Here is a 15,010-nt window from a genome sequence, read left to right as displayed (position 1 = left end):
GATCTGAAGCATTGGGATCCATGAAAGCAAGACGTGGAGAGAGGCAGCCTCCCAGGGTTGAGGGAGATACCACCGGTGGGGGCAATGAAACCTGGTGTGCCCATCTCAGAACATTGCGAATGGATCTTACAGGCCCCCAGCAACCTCCTGTTCCACACCTCAGTGATGTCACCATATGATAGCTAATGGAGACCAGTGAGCCCATCCCTCGTCTCCCATCCACCCCGGGGCTGAACTAACGCAGCCTCTAGTTTGGATGGACCACGTGGCTCTGTAGGTACTGACTACGCAGGCATCTGGAGGAATGAGAGTTATTCTTCCTGAAGGCAAAAGTGGTCCTGGAAATCGGAAGGACTCCAGGTTAGGATGAAGGGATTTATTCTGTGGCGCCTTTTCCATTGAGGCGATGGCACCTTCCTGTTCTCTGCTGGCCCAGCAGGCTTTACACCGCACAGCTCTGCTCTGCCCTCTTGCAGGTGAGCGCTGCATCCTCAGGGCTAATTCCAGGTGCCCCGGAGGCACGTGAGGGAGAGAGAGGAGGCTTTCTACTCCCTTAAAGAGTTACAGTCTTGGAATTCACAGGGGGCAGCTCCACTCTGCCCGACAAGGTCACCATGAGTCAGAACAGACTGTGGCAGTGAGTTTGGGTTGTTTTGTGTGTGTTGTTGTTGAGGGCACATATAATATTATATTTTTGCACAAATAGCACATGCTGCATGTTTTGGGGGTTTTTTTTTGCAAACCATGCAACTTCCTGACTTAGTTTCCTTTGCACACGATGTATTTATACGCATGTGCTTATGATTTACATGGATACGTTATATGAAAAAAATACAGTATGTCTAAATCAGAAAATTGTGCCCTGGGGGCCTAGTGGTTGAGCTGCTTGCTAACCGCAAGGTCGGCAGTTCGAAACCATCAGCCACTCCAAGGCAGAAAGACAGGGCTTTCTACTACCGTAAAGTGTGACAGTCTTGGGCACTCCCAAGAGCAGTTCTACCCTGTGCTACTGGGTAGCTCTGCCATCAGCATTGACTCCATGGCAGGGAGTTTGGGGAGCAGAAGTCTCTAGGTAACTGCAGAGTGATTCAGGTGCAAGAGTCACACATCTGGCTGCTAACCCAAAGGTTGGCTGTTTGAACCCATTCACTGAGAGAAGGCCTGGTGATCTGCTTCCATGGACATGATAGCCAAAGAAATCCTTTGGGGGCAGTTCTGCTCTGTCACACGATAACACCACTACACAGAATCTACTCAACTGCACCGGACAACCATGTAGGAGAATTAGAGTGGACACAGCTCTCCTGCCAGGCCTGGCACAGCTTGGCAAGTGAGGATAGAGCTGGATTTGAACCTCTCCGTGTGTCCCCTGGGCCGGTGACTTTATTCAGGGCACATACCTGTCCTGTGCCACTTCGGCCCAGAATCTGGCAGCTTTACACTTCGTGCTAGTTAGCGCTGTGCCCGCTTAGGACAAGACAACTCCAAAACCAAGCCCATTGCCACTGAGTTGACTCTAACTCCTAACAACCCTCCAGGACAGGGAAGAACTGCTCCCCGTGGGTTTCCAAGACTGCCTCTCAGAGGACCTGGAATTTTCCCCGGAGGAATCAATGCCCAGCTGGCAAGGGGCAGACCAGAGTGTGGTTGCCAACTGCTAGCCAGCCTCAGGTGTAACCACTAGGCTTCCAGGGCTCGGGACTGAAATAGAGTCTGAAGAGAGATGGGGTGGTGGAGAAGGGGTGGAGGGGGGCGAGGTGCAGGGGGTGGGCTTGGGAAACCTAAGAAAAGGCCTCACTCAGCCATAGGCTCCCTCATCTACACAGCCACCTGTAACATGCACGCATTGTCCTGTCCTTCCTGGCAGCTCTCAGCTTTCATGCCACTCATCAGCTTCAGTGACCAAGTGGGCTCAGGTGAGCAGGAGGGGGACCCTGTCTTTCTCCAACGGCTGTCATGAGGTGGGTCTGTTCTGTAAGACAAATACAGTGAGCAGACAGAAGGCCGGCAGGCAGATCAAGTTCTATGAAAAACACACGCAGACGCGCGTCCTTCCAATACAGAGGTTCACAATGACCATCCAAATGTGTGAGACGCGTCCCGGATAGGGACGTCTGAGACCTTGGCTGTCGTGGGGAGACACACAGTCCCCCGCTGGTGGATCTGGAGAGCTTGCAGGCCCGTGAGCCATTCAACTGCATCTGCTTCTCGGCTCCAGTGACATCACAGGGAATCACGGCCACATTTCAAAGAATCATTCTGTTTTCTCATGACGATTCTATAGGAATCTCCTTTTTTTTTGTTGCCCAGCAACCGCCTTGCCAAGACAAGGTTAAAAATAGAGCCAACCATGCTTTCCACATCTGTCGGCAGCCATGAAAGTGGGACAGCATGCGTGTCCAGCAGATGGACATCACGTTAGAGTCAGGCCGAGTTTTACATAGGAATATAGGATAGGTGTACTTGCCAAAAAGGATTCTGAAAAAAAAGAAAGGAAACAGAAAACAAGCCTTCGGCTTCGTCTCATCTAAGGGAAGCAAACCCTCCTGGCTACTTAGTTTATTATGTTGAGAGCGTAGAACATTTGGTGTGAAACTGCATCCGTAAGTGACTGGGGAATGGAATTGACCTGGAAAACTGGGATGAAGAGATAATGAACTCTTTCCATGAACTTTTAAAAGCCCCCTCGTACGTATCTGCGCAAGCCCTGGTGGTAGAGTGCGCTGCGAGGGGGGCTGCTAACGGCAAGGTCAGAAGTTCAGGCCTGTGCCGGGGTCTGTAGGAAGAAGATGAGGCTTTCTGCTCCTGTAAAGATTTACAGCCTTGGGAACCCACGGGGGTCATTCTGCTCTGTCCTAAAGGGCTGATCTGAGTGGGAATTTAGTCCATGGGGGAGTTTTGAATGCATGCTAAAAAGTGTACATTTCTCTGAAGGGATTAAATCTGGACATTTCTGGTGTGGCTGCGGGGTGCCGTGGCGTTCCTCCCAAATTAAAGCGATCTGTGTGGCAGAGAACCGCCCCCTTGGCTTTGGGTACTCCGATCACCAGGCCTTTCTCCCGCATGGCTGCTGGGTGGATTGGAACCGCCCACCTTGCTGTCAGCAGCTGAGCACTAAACCAGGGCACCACCAGGAAACCGTGCTCCAATGATAGCGCCCCCACGTGCAAGGGCCTGCGTGCACGGAGTCATTCCTGAGACAGGCTGCAGGCGTCCCAGGCTGGTCCCCACTTGTGGGAGAGGCGTGGTTGGGGTCGGGGGTTGCCTGGCAGGGGCAGCACAGGGCATCTGTTGGCCTGCAAGTTTTGCAGTCAGTGAATGCTCCATGGGCCACTGAAGAGACTGCCCCTCCAGGGAGGTGATGAAATAAAATGTAATGATCGTGATTGATGTGGGCAGCGTCCTTCGTGGGGAAGGGCCGGCAGGGTTGACCTCGAAGGACTGTTTCCATGGAGACGGGGGCATCTTATACACCCAGGAAAAGTGCTTGCTTGCATTTGGAGAAGGGAGATCGGGCCTCTCCCGTGTCCCCAGCTCCGCTTCTTTTCTCCGAGCTGGAGCTGATCCCCGAGGAGAGGGCGAAGATGGCTTGATCAGCCCCGCATTTCCTCCTTACGCTCTGCTGGGCCTTGGCTGGAGAGTGCCAGGTGGCCAATTCCTTGCCGTTTGTGGCCATCCCAGATCGGGGTGGGGGAGAAAGCCGGCGAAATCATGATCCGGAGAAGCGGTTGCAGTCAGCACGTAGGGCTGAGCCAATGGAATGCGTGACCAGGACGGCCTGCGAATGATGCGAACTCTCCAAAGAAAGGTTCCCGTGCCCCCCAATATAGAGGGACATCACCCTTCTTTCTACCCACCCCGCCCCCGACCCGGGCTCGAAAAATGATTTGGACCAACATGTTGAAGTCAGGGGTTTCATGTAGACTAAGTGAGTCATTAAGAATTTTACTGGTTAAAGTAGACATATATATTTATTTTTCCCCTAGTAGACATAATGACATAACAGTAATAAAAATGTAATGCTCAAGTAATTGCTGTAATGTAATTACAGCTTGGTCATAAAGTAAGATTAGAGGTCTGGGGTGTGCGAATTGTAACGTCTGTGTGGAGCCTCTGAGGTGCCTCCGTCAGGTCTCGCAGCGATGAGCGTACATGTGGCTCAGAATCCCGTGGCCAGGGGTTCAGCTGAGCCCACACTTTCTAGGTTGCCTGCTTCCTGGCCACCGGCATCCTGTCTATCCCAGACCATTGTGGTGTTGTTGATTGGGTTACACGTTGCTCTGTTAATCCCAAAGCCAGCTGTTCAAACCCACCAGCCGCTCTGTTGGAGAAAAAGGGGGCTTTCTACACCCATAAAGATGTATAGTCGCAGAAACGCACAGGAGCAGTTCAACCTCATCCTGTAGGGTCGCTATGAGTTGGCATCCACTCAATGGCAGTGAGTCTGAGAGAGACAACAAAGGCAGAGGGTCCCTGGGTGGCACCAACGTTTACTCATTCGACTGACTAGTCACCGAACGAACCCACCCAGCAGTGCCTTGGAAGAAAGGCCTGGGATCGACTTACGAAGGTCACAGCACGATGAACTCGCCCGCAGCTGGTGTCTCCGTGAGCTGCAAGTGAGTCTTAAAGGCAACAGGTGTTGTTGGTTTGTTTTTAAAAGACAACAAAGGGGGAAAGAAAGAAGGCCGGAATCCTCACGAGGGAAGCGGCGAGACAGAGTTCCGGGAAGGCGGCCTCTTTGCCACACAATGGAGCTGTTGGAGGGGCGATCGAGTCAGCGCCAGCTCAGAGGGACCCTCCTGGTTCTGCGCCATCCTCACAATCATCCCTTTGCTCGAACTTTTATTGCAGCTACTCTGGCAGCGCCGAGGGTCTCACCGAGGGTCTTCCTCTTGTTCACCGACCCCCTTCTTTCCCAAGCCTGATGTCCTCCAGGATGTCCCTCTGGAGAGCAAGCCCAAAGCACACGAGAGCAACCTCGCTGTTCTTGCTTCAAGAGGCATTCTGGATGCACTTCTTCAAAGACAGTACTCTGTTCATTCTTCTGGCCGTCCACGGCCACCACAAAATCCTTAACCAACGCAATGGATGGATTTCCTTCTAATCAAATGTTCCAGGTGGGGCTGCTAACCACAAGGTCAGCAGTTCAAAGCCACCAGCCACAGGAAAAGGGGGCTTTCTACTCCTGTGAAGGGTCATAGTCTCAGCAACCCATAGAAGCAGTTCTACTGTGTCCTGTACGATCTCTCTGAGTCAGAATTGACTCGTTGGGAGAGAGAGAGAGAGAGAGAGAGAGAGAGAGAGAGAGAGAGAGAGAGAGAGAGAGAGAGAGAGAGAGAGAGTGTGTGTGTGTGAGACATAAATGCTCAGAGGGAAAAAGATGAGGCTTTCTGATCCCGTAAAGGGTTACAGTCTTGGAAACCCACAGGGGAAGTCCTATCTTGTTCTACAGGTATAGAAGTTACGTAATCTGTCAACTTGTGAAAGGGTGGAGCCTAGCCTGTCAATCAGGTCATGGCTTGATGACCTCACTTGGAGAAGAAAAGGAGATAAATAGCTCCCTGGAGGCCGGACCCACACATTCTCTGCTTGTCTCCCTGTGAGACGTTCCCGTTGACAAGCCACGTGGAGACACACTGATGGAAGCCAGAGCCCCGGTGCTGGCATGAAGACCGACGCCAGTGCTGAGATGCTTCCATTGCCACCGGATCCACAAGACTTTCCACCCACTGGCCTGTGATCTTCCTGCATTTGGTGTCATTGCATGTGCTGTGTGAGTCTGAAGAGGAATTTGTAGACTGGTATCGGACATATGGGCTAATATCAGATTTATCGACTTGATCTGGTCTGGGCTGCTTTCTTAATGTACAATTACTCTTTGATATAAAATTCTCCGTGGCATACACGAGTGTCTATGAATTTGCTTCTCTAGTCGACCTGGGCTAGCACAACAGGGTTGTTATGAGTTGGAATCCACTCGATGGCAGTGAGTTTGAGTTATTTGTGTTGATATTCCTCTGCAATTAATAAATAATTTGTGGGGATAAGTTTTGAGACTGTATAAATCCACTCATCTGTGTTTCCCTTGATCGTAATTTTTTAATGCCAGGAGTTGTTCAATATTTATTAGTTGGCTTTTCTACTGCAAACAAGAATGTTCTCCCTCTTTCTCTACTTACTTACCTTAGATAGACTCAGAGATCTTAGTTAGAAACCAGCAGGGGCTTCTTAGGAGAAAGGGGGGGTTATGGTTACAGAGGAACGGTCTTTGAAAGCCACAGGGCCAGCTCTACGCTGTCCTCTGCGGTCACTGTCAGAATTGACTTGATGGCAGTGAGTTTGGTTTGCGTTGTCATTCTTCACTGTGACGCTCCAGTTGTCTTTCTTGAAGTTCCCATTTTTGACCCGTTCCTGTGGTCCTTTGAGTAATTCTCTATTTTCCGGCCAGCAAGATGTTCTGGGCTCATAGTTCCAGGTGTCTTTCCGTGCCCAACTGCTCGAATCAGCCATTGCTTCCAGGGGCTCTCCGTAACAGTGGAGAACATTTAGAAATGCAAATCTCGGGGTGTGGGGGGGAATCATCTCTGTTAAGACATGTTATCATCTCTGTTAAGACATGTAAAGGTTATTTTCAGCGTGACAGAGCAGCTTTGGAAGCGTCTCTGGTTGCTGCGAGGTGGCATGGAGCTGACTGCGACTTACACAACCCCCCGGTGTAAGAGAATGCAACACTCTCTGGTCCTGCACCACCCTCGCCATCGTTGCTACGCCATGGTTGCTGCTCTGTGTCCACCCAGCTCGTTGAGTGCCTTCCCTTTGCACGGACTCTCTGGCAAGCACGCTGTGATTCTCCAGGAAAGAGTCATCTCGATCACATGTCCAAAGCACGTGAGATGAAAAAGAAACTAGAATGTTCGTGTGTTGAGCATGTGACCCAGGTAAAGGCTACCTCTGGGCTCTGAAAGGGTTAGAAATGTAAGAGGGAAAGAGCTACCTTTCCCTGGACAATACAGCTCTATCCCTCAGTATGCCAATTGCATTCTCAGCAAATCTAGAAGGATTTCTTCCCTCTAGGCAAATACAGTTCTCTAGTCCTTTCTTAAAAGTATAAACAGATTTTAAAATTCATGGGAAAATCCCATTATTTTTGCATTTCATTTTTCCGTGAACATAGTATACTCCCCTTTTGTGTTCATAAGCTCGTAATGGATACTCCTGGTGTCTGCTCGCCCATGGTTCGACCACACATCTGTGTGGTCGTCTATTCCATAAACTTCACTTCTCGCCAGCATCTGAGATGCCCCATAGCCACTGTCTCTGAATTTCCTCCCTTGGAGTCATTCACACACCACAAAGGTCTGCCATGAACACAGCATTTCTATGCTTGCTCTTCCTTCAGTCTATATTCCAAACCTTGATAACAACAACAAAAAATTCAAACTCACGGCCATCAAGTCAATGCTGACTCACGATACCCTGTAGGGAGGGTAGAATCCACCCTGTGAGTTTTTGAGATGAGAACTTTTTGAGGGAACAAAAGGCCCTGTCTTTCTCCTGAGGAGTGGCTGGTGGTAGTGAACTGCTGACCTTGGGCATCACTGAAGCCGAAGCCGTAGACACCGTGCCAACCGTGATGCGGTGGTCTTGTCTTCCAGGATGCTGTTACTGAGCTGAGAGCTGAGGGAAGGTAGGCTCACCAGCTACACTGAGCACAGGGCTGCTGGAGCAAGGCTGGCTTTAAGGATTTCCTCTTTCTTCCACTCCTTTGTGTGAAGTCAAGGGAAGCCAAGTTTAGGAGCTGACTGATCCGGCAGAGTTGTTGGCTTGTGCTTGACACTCCTTCACTTATTGCTTACGGAATGCTATGCTTTCCCCATCCCTACACTTTTCTCATGAATCCAGTATTGAGTGGGCTAACCTGGTAGTTGAGCAGGCTGCTTCTGGGAAGCAGAAGAGACCATGATGGAAGATATACCTAAGCTTACACCTTAGCCACTCAATGCACACGAAGCTCCGTGTTCTGACACCCAACAATGTGGGGGGAGGGCTAGCCCCCACCACTAATCACAGGTTCGATAGGCACAATTGTACGGTTAAAATATATCAAGATTCTAATAAAGTCATAGAGAGCATGAGAGATAGAAGAGAGATTGAATTAGTGGTCAGACACATTTCATGGTGGCATGCTTACCGCAGCCCCACTTGATGGTCCACCTGGAGAAATGGGGAGAGGAAGGAGGACAGGGGGAAAGGGAACAGGGGAGTAAGGACAGGAGAGGGGGAGCTGAAGAGAGGTCTACAGGGGTGCCTGAGAAAGAGCTCTTTATTGCTAACCCAGAGCTATAAACCTTTGAGGGGAGTACAGCCCACCAATTCCAGGTAAAGACATACGTCACAGGAAGGGGTTGCACTATAGGCTGTACAGCATGAGAGGGGGACAATCTATGGACATAGACGCAATAGGAAGAGGGGGGGTTGGGTGCACACAGGTGACAAGAAGGGCGGATCCTCGATTCAGGTTGGCAGCCTAACTTTGGATGTCACTGAGCAGGTTTGACCTGTTCTCTGGCTCTCCATAGAAACCATTATCAAGACGGTTCCTATAGGAACCAAGCTAATGGTCGCAAGCCTTTAGGAAGAAGTAGCCTATGGTCTTTCACAGCAGGGAGCAGACCCTACCTTGGTGGGACCAGACAGGAGTCTGGCAACTGACTGCCTTCAGGGAGGATGTATCTAAGCATCTGACCTCCGCCCATATGCTGGCCTCTAATGTTCGATGTGTCTTTGGGGAAGACAAAGCTGGGGGAAAGTCTCTTTATATCCCACACAACAATAAATATTTGGAGCTCTGAGAATCTCCAGAGAAGTTCGGTTCATGTACTGTTTCTTGTGTGGGCCCACATGGGCCATTGTTGCTGAGCTGAAAATGCTTCGGTCGTCTCTGCTGGAAGGTCCTGCGTCAAGTCCCGACTTGAAGACGATCCCTGCCATTATGGGAAATGTTTTCCTTTTCCATTTTGGAGGGGGAATCTCAAAGACAAGACTTCCTTGTTCACGTATGGGCAGGCTGATTGCTTCACCAGAATGTGTAGAATTAAACCAAGAAAGCTCCCGCTGAGCGCAGGTCAGCCAGAAGCTGAGATGTGCGGGGGGGGGGGGGGGGGGGGGGGGGGGGGGGAGCAAACAGGAAGTGCTGAGCTGGCTCGGTCTACACCTACAGGCCCGGGGAGAAATCAAATCAGTGTTTACCAAGTGGAAGAGCACAAAGTTGGTACAGAGAGAAGTGCTATTTTCAGGCTTCTAAAATGGTCTGACAAATAACACAAAGTTCTAAACCCACAATTAAAAACTATTTTTACAAAGTTTTGATGAAGGTCCCTTAGAAAATAGACACTGTAGGCTGGAATGGCTTTTTCATGGTCTCACTTCCGCTCACGCAGGTTTTTGCCTAATGCAGACTCTACAAATACCCCTCCGAAGAAACAAGACTTCAGGAGTTAAAAGCAAAACAAAACTGTGGTGCCTTAAAGTCATCTAGCAGAAGTTCAAGGGTCCCACTTAATAGATGGGGAATCTAAGGTCCCAAAGTTAAAGCAATTTATCCAACGTCACCAGCCAGCTAGGGGCAGGGAGGACTCAGGCCCCGCGTTACGCATCAAGCAAGCGTGATGGAGAGGCTGCATTTCTGAGTGCCAGACCCGAGGATGACACAAACCTTGTGGTGAAGGAGTCGATTGTGTTATTGATGTCGTTTTGAGTAGAAGCCAACATACTGATCTGGGTCTAAATTGGGCAGACGGCCCCTCCTAGGAAATTTCTAAATAAAGTCCTTTCTTTCACTCGGTGTCAATAATCTCAAGTGAGAAATGAGGTGATTTGCAATTCTGACATTATGAACCCCAGAAAAGAGAGGCCTGGAAAGAGGTAATACGATCCAGGGAAATAAAGAATAGACTAATGGGAATGAAGATGGATTCTTTTGGCTGAGGGTCATTAATATTTATAAGCCTTATAGGGTTATCTGAGGTTAACTAAACTTTAATAACCCAGATATGAGACCAACATCAACACGCAGACGAGGGGATCTGGGGAAAATACAAGGCTAGACAAGTAAAAACATAATGTCTACATGCGCCCGATTTGGGGAGGGGGGTATTTAAAGATGCAATAACACATTAATAAAATTTTCTCCTTCATTAACCAGGAAAGATGAAAAAGAAATCGAGGGATCACTGTCCAGTTTTTAAGCCGGGAGCACCTGCAATGCAGCAAATTCAATTCTAGGAATTTACTTTAGAGACTTAAACGGATGTTTCTACCCCTGGTGGATGGAAAGCAAAGGGAGGATTGAAAATAGCCACACATTCTGTTGTGGTGGTTGCTTTTCTTATGGAGCCGTGGAGTACGTTTCCTTGCCCCTTCACCCTGCACCGGCCTTGGGACCAGGTTGGACTGCAAAACACATGTCGCGGAAGTGATGTTGGGGCACTTGTGAGCCAAGCCTGAGGGGGTCTTGCTAAGTAAGTGTCTGTCATTTTGCACTTGGTACACGCTTTTCCCTTCTCCCTGTTGGAAGTCAGATGCTCTGTAAGTCCCAGGCCTCCATGGCCATAGTACTGTGAGGAGGCGAAGGCTTGTCATGTGCCAACAGAGAGGCCACCGGGGAAGAGCACCGAGGTGCCACGCCGTGAGTGAAGCCGTCTCGTGCACTCTAGCCCGGCTCATTTGCCCTGGGGAAGCAGTCGAGTACTGACCACGTGGAGCAGAACTGGCTCATCACAGTCAGCCCGGATCCCTCGTCCCCAGAAGAGTGAGAAATCACAAGTCATCGCTACCCCATAGTTTCTACAACTGCGGGTTCAAAAAGTTTAGCCTCAGGACAAGGTTTCTGAATATTCAAAAATTAATTCGAAATCAGAGGTGCTTCTGGCAGCGCTTGAGCATGTTGCAAATTTCTGGGGTGAGAAAGGGTTGCTTAGGGTACAAGTTGAAGAAGCCCAGCCAGAGTCCACCAAGCCTTGGGGTGGCTTGTTATGTCACAAAATATAAGCGATACACAAAAGGGGGCTCCTTCTTTCATGTGAGAATCCCAACCAGTTGATATCATCCTATTCCATAACTTATAGTGTAATAAGTAGGAAAAGTTCCAAAATAAAATCTTTAATAGGCATCATGCAGGCAACTAAAGAAATGGATAGAAATTAAATGAGAAATAGACAAATCAACCGTTTTTGTTGGATACTTCAATGCTGTCTTCTAGTAATTGACCAAACAAGCAGAAGGATTGAGCAACCTTTTCAGCAGGCTTGACCTAAATGATAGATGCTGAACTACATCCAACAGCAGAGTACATCTTTTCCTCCCAAGTGCACAGAGTCATTCTGGGGCATAAAACACATCTTAAACCTAAAAAATGAATCATACCAGTATGTTCTGATGATAATGGAACTAAACATGAATACCAGGAATATGTTTGGAATAATCTCAAATATTTGGAAGTTAATGAGTACACTTCTAAATAACCCACAGAGCAAAGATAAACCCAGAAAAGAAATGAGAAAATACTCTAAATTGAAATAAAAGGGAAATGCCACAAAGCAAAACTTGTGGGATGCAGCTAAAGTCGTGCCTGCAGGGAAACTGATAAAATTAAAATGCTTGTTATAAAGAAGAAAGGCCCAGATTAAAGAAAACAAAGGGCAAATTAAGCCCAAAGGAAGAAGAAGAAAGGGACAATACAGATACTTGCAGAAGTTAATGAAATCGAAACCAGAAAACCAATGGGGGGGAAAACATCAATGAAACCAAAGGCAGATTTAAAAAAAAATCGATACAATCCAACTCTATCCAAACCTATTGAGAAAAAAGTAGGTGAATCAAGCAGTGAACGTGGAAAATTAAAGCGAGGAAACTCTGCAGACCCTGCAGACTGTTACAGGAAAATGAAAGAATTCTAGAACCATTTATGCTTAGTGCTTAGCTGAAGGACACAGGTCTGAGAAGATAAACTGCACACTCTCGAGGCAGCAGATAATCTGAATAGACATATAATAATATATGTAAAGGCATATCTATCTATATAGGCTTCAAAAATTTCACGGAAAAACAGAGAATGGAATTTTCCCACAACTTTGTGAAGCGCCTTCATCGAACAGCTCCTGTGGAATGCTGCTCATGGCCAAGGTCCTTCTGAGAAAACGTCAGGCCCAAGACGCCCCACTGGAAAGTTCTATCCAACATTTAATACAGACAAGCACTAATTGCAGAGGCGCTCCCCCGGGAATTCAAGAAAGAAAGTGCCACCTCTACCGAACCTCCCACAGCAACTTCCGGAGCAAAAAAGCACTTCTATCTTCATTCTATGAGCCCAGCATTATCTGATAGAAAATCCAGAAGACAGCATTCCAAGAAAATCCCAGACCAATGTCTTTCATCAACATGATGCAAAAATAATTACGTAATAAAACACAGAAATATATAAGGCGTCTAATATATCCTGTTCAAGTGAACTTTATAATAGGACAGCAGTGTTGGTTCCAAATATAAAAATCAATCAATGTAATTTACCACTAAAAATAGAATACTATAGAGTCTTCACCATGGAGTCCAATGGTGTAGTGGTTACAAGTTTCGCTATGAGCCACAAGGTTAGCAGTTCAAAACCACCAGCCACGCTGAAGGAAAAAAGACTCTGCTCCCATAAAGAGTCACAGTCCTGGGAACTCACAGAGGGAGTTCTAGCCTGTCCTCGAGTCTGTCCTATAGGGTTGCTATGACTTGGCATCAACGTGAATTGGTTTTTTGGTTTGGCTTTTCCTTTCAAATGATACATCTTTTATGCTGAAAACCCCAAAGAATGTACAAAAACAAAAATAACAAAAAGGAGCCCCAGACACTACAGGCAATAACTGTTGCAGTATACAACATTAAAAGAATAATTTCATTCCTATAGATTAGCAATGAACAATGAGAAATCCAACATACATTTTTAAAATATCCTATTTAAAACATCGTGTCAAAAACGGAGGAGCAAACGGTGGCACGTCCGAACAACAGAACGCTGCTCGGAAACGAAAGGGGCACAGAACAACGTGGGCGACTCTGGAAAACACGATGCGCAATGGAGCGAGTAAGACACAACCAGCTACACACTAGATGAGTCCACGGAAAAGTTAAAGCAACAGGAGAGAGATCCGGTCAGGGTGGCCAGGGGCGGGAGACGGAGGGATCAATTATAAAGAAACAGGAGGGAGCAGTGGGGTTTATTTTTGTACCGTAACTGTGGTTGTTAGACCACTGTGTTCATTGGTCCAAAAGTTGTGCACTCCAGTCCTCACCTAAAAATGGCTTGTTAACTGTCAACTGTCACGAGAATCCCGATTTAAAAAAAAAAATGAGAACTTTATCAAACCCATTCCTGTCGGTGGGAGCCATATTCGTGATTCTGTTGCAGATGCGTTACAATCTAAGAATTAGTAAAACTGAAAAACCAAGAACAGGAGGGGATGTGACCAAACAGAGTGGAAGACGCTGGGAGCATGAGGAGAAATCTCGACGCGAGAAAGGCCCGTGGAAGGCTGGAGAAGAATCAAAGAGCTCCCCATCTCGGCATCTAACACGCCCCCCCAAGTGGGCATACACCCATAGAAGGCGCATCTGACACACGGGGTGGGGGTGTGGTTGCTTGGTTTGCAAAAACCGTGTAAGGCATGTGTTATTGGGTGCAACTATGGCACCAGCAGTGTTCTGTTCTGTCGTACTGAGGGTCACTAGGAGCTGGACTGGCACAAAGGCCCTAAAGGCAGCAACAACCACGCGGAACAGTGAGAGATCATCTTGCTTGGATCCACATCAGTGCTCACGGATCGAGAGATCCCACGACACATCACGTCGGGTCCACCTGCTGCACACGCAGACCTCGTTAAAGTGTGAAAGTAAGGCAGTTACTCTGAGGACGAAGGGGCACCTGACACAAGCCACGGCATTTCCCATCACCTCACATGCACGTGAAAGTTGGACCTTGAATAAGGAAGACCAAAGAAGAATCGGTGCATTTGAATGGTAGTCTGGTGAAGACTACTGACAGGACCACGGACGGCCAGAAGAACAAAGAAATCTGCCTTGGAAGAAGTACGGCCAGAATGCTCCTTAGAGGCAAGATGGGGAGACTTCATCTCAAGTACTTTGGACATGTCCGGAGTGACCAGTTCCTGAAGGACATCCTGCTTGGTACAGTAACAGCATGGGGAAAAAGAGGAAGACCTTCCACAAGGTGGATTGACACGGCGGGTGCACAGACAGGCTCAACCATGAGAACCATTGGGAGGATGGTACAGGAGGGGGCAGTGTTTCATTCTGTTGTACACCAGGTTGCTATGGGTCTGTGGTAGTCACATAATCTGCTGTCAATTTGGGACTTGAGAGGATTAAGAGTGAAGGTGTGGAGTCTAGTCTGTCAATCAGGTCATAGCCAATGAGGCCTCTGTGTGGACGTGGTCTTCTCCTGAGGATTCTGGGAACTCCTGTATTTCCTCCTTGGAGGCGGGAAACACTTTCTCTCTCTCTGCTCACTCCCTGAGAGACACCCCTGAGAAGCCACATGGATCTACCCTGATGTAGCTCTGGGAGCTGGAGAAGCCACGTGGAGACCCCTGTTAGCACTGAGATGCTTACAACACTCCTGGATCCACAAGACTTCCCACCCACTGGCCTGTGATCTTCCTGCATTTGGCGTCCTTGCATGTGTTTCTTGAGTCTGAAGAGGACTTTATTGATTGGTATCCGACACATAGGCCAATACTGGATTTAAGCCCTTGATCTGGACGGGCTGCGATGTTTTCTCAATAGTCTCAATATCCCATTGCTCTTGTATATAAACCTCTTTCCTAGACACATAAGAGTGTCCACGAATTTGTTTCTCTGTTCCACCTGTGCTAACACAGAGTCGGACCTGACTCAGGGCCCCCCAGACAACCACAAGGCACAGTGACATGGGCATGCTGTCAGA

The sequence above is a fragment of the Tenrec ecaudatus genome, chromosome 7 (genome assembly GCF_050624435.1).
Source record: "Tenrec ecaudatus isolate mTenEca1 chromosome 7, mTenEca1.hap1, whole genome shotgun sequence".
NCBI lineage: Eukaryota > Metazoa > Chordata > Mammalia > Afrosoricida > Tenrecidae > Tenrec > Tenrec ecaudatus.
Note: the sequence above shows the minus strand (reverse complement) of the source record.